Genomic DNA, 6,185 nt, shown 5'->3' with positions numbered 1-6,185 from the left:
AAAGGGCCCGTTTAGGTCAGGCATATTGTATACAGAAGTGGAACAGAGAACACCACTCAGTTCTACAATCAGTATGCATTGCGTACACACAGAAATTACTGTTACAGTGTACTTATGGTGCCCAATGAGTGAATTGCGTATTTTCCGGTGAGAAAGAGCACTAGGAAACAGTCTCCGCTACATTAGGTTACTTAAACTGGTGTCACTCTGAGCTAGAATTTCTCTCATTCTTTTATATCTTTATCTCTCTCTCTCTCTCTCTCTCTCTCTCTCTCACACACACACACACACACACACACACACACACACACACACACACACACACACACACACACACACACACACTTTTTTTTAATTTTTATTTGTTTGGTGTGCTCGACTATCAGCGAGGCACGAAAACGTCCGTGAATGAATTTCTTAGTTTTGACTACAGTTATGAAAGAAATATAAAAACAACTATGAGAGTTACTGACTTATGATGCTGAGTTTACAGTCAGTTCTGAGTATTATTAGTAACTACGCTCCAGTCCCTAAACCTAGTTACAGAAATGCGAATCAGACGCATTACGTATTCCAGACCGTAGCAGCCGCGTCTTTGAGAGGCCAGCTATGGTCACTCCCCAGCCCGCTGTAGGATCACATCGGTTCGTCTTCTTCCTGCTAGTGTTGTAACTGAGATTTGGCAACAAGGAAAGGTATATTTGGCAACTCTGTGATCGACGATTACTTCCTGGTGTGCACGGAATTAAGCCTCAAAGTTAACTTGATTTTTCCTGTCATTTCCATTGAATAATCTGAGTTATTATCGCTTGAGGTGTAACAAAAGACTGTAAATTTATGGTTTTCAGCCCAGGAAAGTCGTAGCATGTGGAAATCGCAAATTAACCTCGTCCTGTAAATAGCGGTTTACGAGTTTTAGCCACTATTAGCCTCGTAAGAGGAAAGCATCTCACATACTTCTTCGCTAGCTCTGCGGTGACGCGCTTACCTGTGAAAAAGCGTCTGTTATGGTTCGCGTTTCCAGTCTCCCTGAATGCAACTCTTTTATCCCTTCTGTGAAAGAGATACAAGCAGTCAGATCAAACATCGATAGGAAATCGCAAGAAAATACTTCTAGCTCATAGTGCAATGGTGAAAAACTTACAATACTGGACAACAGGTAACGCCTCTTTCCGCTGCTGACAAGCAAATTTTGGGTTTCTAGGAATACATAAATTTATTTATGAATTGTTACATTTGCATACCTGTTGAGTATGACACAGCATACCAATTAAACACAGACCCAATCGAAATCTAAGTGAGTAGTATTTTGCTAATTCGTACCGATAGAGGCACACTCGTGTACAGATACTCAGTTTTATCAAAACAGACTTTCGTCGTAAGGTTATCGTGGATAGTTTTATGTAATTTCTTATAATACAGTGCACAATTTTCAAGACGTTTCTTTTAGTGTCGTTAAAACAATAATAAACATGAGAGAACATCAACGATATATGCGAATTCTCTGATGTTATCTATAACAGTCTGACAATGCACATGCAGTTTAATGAATACATGCATGTAGAAAACTTGTTATGAGTTAAATCTCTCAAACAAGGTATTAAGAAGAATAAAATGCCACTACCAGACGACAGATAATGTAGAAAATACGTTTCTGACTACTTTGGCACGATGCGCTCTCCCCATACGTAATACAAAAGCTTCGAGATGCATCTGCTGCCTGGCCGTCTATTTAACCTGAAAAGAACAAAATGTCGCAGAAATTAGCCCTTTTTCGACATGCGGCTATTTTGGGTTGAGAAGCGAAGGCAATTATGTTCAAAGTTCCATTAAATTTGTACTTCTGCAGACAGCAGAATTGCTTGGTTAGAAAAGTAGCAGTGAATGTAATAGAACTCGCGACGTCTTATCTACGATGCGCGACAATTTCCCTGACGCTACTACCTGTCCTCCAGCTGCAGCACCTCCAGAAGTCAACAACAGTTCCTCCGGAATTTCCGCATTCCACAGTGCTGTGAGATAATGCATACGGCCGGATCTAGACTTCTGAGAGATAGACAGTTACAGCTTTTCTTTTGCACTGCAGGACGTTTTCAACAAACAGATAGCGCAATAGCGTAGCTCAAGTGGAAAGAAACATTTCCTATTTAAATTTCTGCATCCTATGCTGTTGGCAGTTCTGTGTAGGTGGCAGTTACGTGATTTTAATTCGGTGATTACAAAATAGAGTCGAATGTATGCACTGGGTAGCCGAGGCAGCTAGTTCAAAAATGGCTCTGAGCACTATGGGACTTAACTACTGTGGTCATCAGTCCCCTAGAACATAGAACTACTTAAACCTAACTAACCTAAGGACATCACACACATCCATGCCCGAGGCAGGATTCGAACCTGCGACCGTAGCAGTCGCGCGGTTCCGGACTGCGCGCCTAGAACCGCTAGACCACCGCGGCCAGCATGGCAGCTAGTTCATGGCGATTCGGTCAACCAAGTAAATAAATGTCCTGAACTTGCTGCAAACCACTACAGGGAGCCTGTGTGTCGGAATTCTCATCGAGTGTGACGAAACGGTGTTACGATAGAAAAATGAGTCAAACAGAGGAGGATTTGGTGGTCTGTTGGATTGATGATAGGATCCTGTGATGATGGGTTGGGTTTCGATTCCACCTTCTGCCGATGATTTTTTAATAGGGAGAGACAGATTCTAATCTCTTGTGGCTACGCCACGTGAAGAAGTTATAATGGCATTGTGGTCTGAAATTCACATTAAACATGATATTCCTTCTCTACCAAGTAGACGTTAGGCTGAACCACAATAAAGTCAGGAGTGGCGAAATGTGGGAACTCTATCAACAGTAACCTTTCTTATACTAGTTATTTATTTCTAGTGACGATACAAACGCTATGTAGGGTCACAGGACCCTTATTCCATCTTTTATTTGAGCTTCTGTATGTCGATAAAACTGGTTCTGAACTTGGAATGCAACTCAGACCGACCTTAATGTGGAATTTGATCCCTTCGTGACAATACAGCTAGACTACAATTTGTTGTTTGTTCAAAACTGTAGATTTCTCAACATATCCACATTTGCGCTTGAATGGGTTCGAATGCTGGCCCGGTACCAAAGGATTCATTGTGTATTATCAAGCTCCAGCATGAGAACACCTATCTGCTGGTGGATAATATTTTTGATTTTTAATACATTTTCATTCGTTGTCAACACTAACGATATGTGACGTTTTTGACTCCCAGTGAGGCACAGAACTATTTGAGAGATCACTGTAAGTTCAAGGATGTTATTCCGAGCTGCTGGTGGAGAAAAATTCGGTAGCTGACGTCTCTTTGTGTGTAGTCAACAACGGTATGTGTGGGGTTTGATTCCCAGTCAGCACAGAACTCTTAGTCATATTATTTCTAGTTCAAACATGCTCACATGTCGCTGCTGATGTAACAAATCCATACTTAACGTTTGTTTTCTCTAGCATATAATAGCCATAGGTTCCGGGTTGGAGTCCTAGGAAGGAAAAAGTTAATGTTTCGTCTCGTCATTTCAGTTAAAACATCTAGCTACTGCCAAGAATATCCGATATGTCACAGTTGATTGTGCTTCGATAACAATACGATTAGGTTCTGGTAGGTTCTGGGTTAGAATCCCTGTCCAACACAAAGATTTATCTGTCGGCCTTTCGGCATTTCAAGTAAGTTACTTGTGAAGAAGCAATATGTTACATCTCTCGTAGTTCGTTAACAGGGATAATAGTTGATGGTTAGGAATTCGCGTCCGTTAAAAATGTTTACGTTATGTAATTTAACGTTGATATTTGCTAGCTAATACTGTCTAAAATCGAGGTATATCACTCTCTGTATGCCTAGTCAGGAATGACTGTTAGTTTCCGTCAGTCACGAAATCTTAGTCTGCATGACATGTGTTTGAATCCATATGCAGAACGAGACAGTTCGTCGTGTCATTTGAAGTTCATACATATTCTCAACTAGTTGCTCGCGAATAAGTTAAATTTTTAATGTCATTTTGTGTTAAATAACAAGTACGGTATGTTACTTTGAAGAGGAAATTATGAATACAACGAACGTACGACGTGCATTACCTATCTGACGAAATAATGAGAGTGGTAACATTTCAGGTATGTCATTTATTGCAATAAATGTGAGCTTACAAGCCTTAAGGACCGTCTTCTCTGTGATAAGGTGTTCCCCGCTATTTGTAGTATCGTGGTATTACTTTACATCTTGAGTTATTGCGATACAGAGCAGAGTTTTCTAGTGGTGCCTTGTTGGAGCCATTTTCAATAGTCAAACGACTATACCAAGGAGCGATTAGAGGACCTGCCAGACAGCTGCGTTATGTGGGTTGCATGTGAATCAGGCGAAATGCAATTCAGGTCGTTCGGATACTTTTGAGCACGACTGTACATCTACATTAAATCTACTAATTTCCGTCCCATTCGTGGTACGTCTTCTTTGTCTTAGTGTATTACCTTACTTACTAAGTCGTTTCGGCTATTGTCCTCATCATATCAAAACTCAGACTTTTAAAAACATCGTTTAGTGTCAGCCTATAAAACCTATATTAAGCGGGATGTCAACTGAATTAATTGATATTCACAAAAAGACAAAAACTCAGCACATCTGAATGTTCATTTAACAGACAATCCTACTTTCTGGTATTAATAACGGTAAACTAACTTCGAGTCTTTACCGACTGAAACAACCTGATATGTATGGGTGAACATAGTTTTCTCTCAAGACATGTTCTCAATGGTACGCTGCATTACCTCACAAAGATAACAAATAAGAGTATACATATGAAACGTATGTGATCGTAATATGCTATTTCTGACTGAACACTCAGTTAAAAGCTTGATCTGAAATTTTTACGGTGATAAGATCTCGGTTGCTTTTTCGGTGAGTTTGTAATGCTGCGGAAGTTGGCTTTCTGTTCTACTCTTCACTCTGTAACGTACCCTCTCAGTTATATTATTGTTGTTTTGTGTTATTGTCGTTGTAGAGATATGAAATTATTGTAGCGGTTTGCTTAGTCAGCCGTACTTCGGAATTTTTGACTTAAATGGAGCCTGAAACTTGCGTAATAAATACTTCACGTGAAGTGCGATTTGCGGTATAAACAAAAATTATTTGCGGAGATGCCATTCACTGAATATTAACAGAAAAGCTTTAGAACAATGCGCACGACTGACTAGACACATTCAGAGGGTACGTTCATTCGCATGAGAGTGGTTGCGATCTGATGAGAGAGATCTATCTTAATTTTTTTTCGTAAAATAATTACGTCGTAACACACTCGGAGATTGCGAACGTACAATCAGGGTAGAGACACGTACGTTCTATCATTCCCCGTGGCCTGGGTAAAAGAGTAGCAATTATTTAAATTTAAGAATATTTCTTTTTCTATCGGACTCCTATTTTGATACGAAAAGAAAGATTGCAGGTTCTGCATGTCTCGGCAAAGACACATCGGAATTAATCTTAGCGGCCATCAAAGGAAAGTAGCGAGCACAATCACGTACCTCTATTGTTGAGCAGCGCCGTCGTAAAGATCGACGCCTCCATCTAAAATTCACATTCTCGAATTAACAGAATAATTTGTACTCCATTGGTATGGGATTTAGGCTTGATCTTGACAGAAATTATAAAACACGTTTTTCATCATTTAACACATTCATTTAACACACACATAGACACGGAATTTTACAGTACGTCTTTACGCCAGCACATCAGAACAAAAAGTAGTTAATACTAGAAGTAATAAAAGAATCTCGAAATTAGTCCTTTGTTTATGAAGGATAAAACAGTTTTTCAGAGTATTCCTCTGGTATGACAGTCGAACAAATCTTCTTCTTGTATCTTTGATATTAAATTACAACATTTTTTAGTTCCTTTTCAACTCTCAACACGCCGTTATTTTGGAAATCTCAGTTGAAATTGCGTAACTATTCGATACAAATTTACAGCTCTCCAATCCGGTAATTAACTTTTGTTTCCAAATAGTAACTGTTTCATTGCAGTGGGTATAACATATCCCTTAATTAAATAGGTTTCCCGAATAGGGCAGTCCGTTATTACGCGATCTGTAATACGACACAAATATATTTCCGAAGTCTTCTCTGTTGTTCGGTTTAATGGCTGGTCCTACGTAAAACTTCTC

Source organism: Schistocerca serialis, chromosome 1 (genome assembly GCF_023864345.2).
Source record: "Schistocerca serialis cubense isolate TAMUIC-IGC-003099 chromosome 1, iqSchSeri2.2, whole genome shotgun sequence".
Classification (NCBI taxonomy): Eukaryota; Metazoa; Arthropoda; class Insecta; order Orthoptera; family Acrididae; genus Schistocerca; species Schistocerca serialis.
This window is presented reverse-complemented; position numbering follows the sequence as displayed.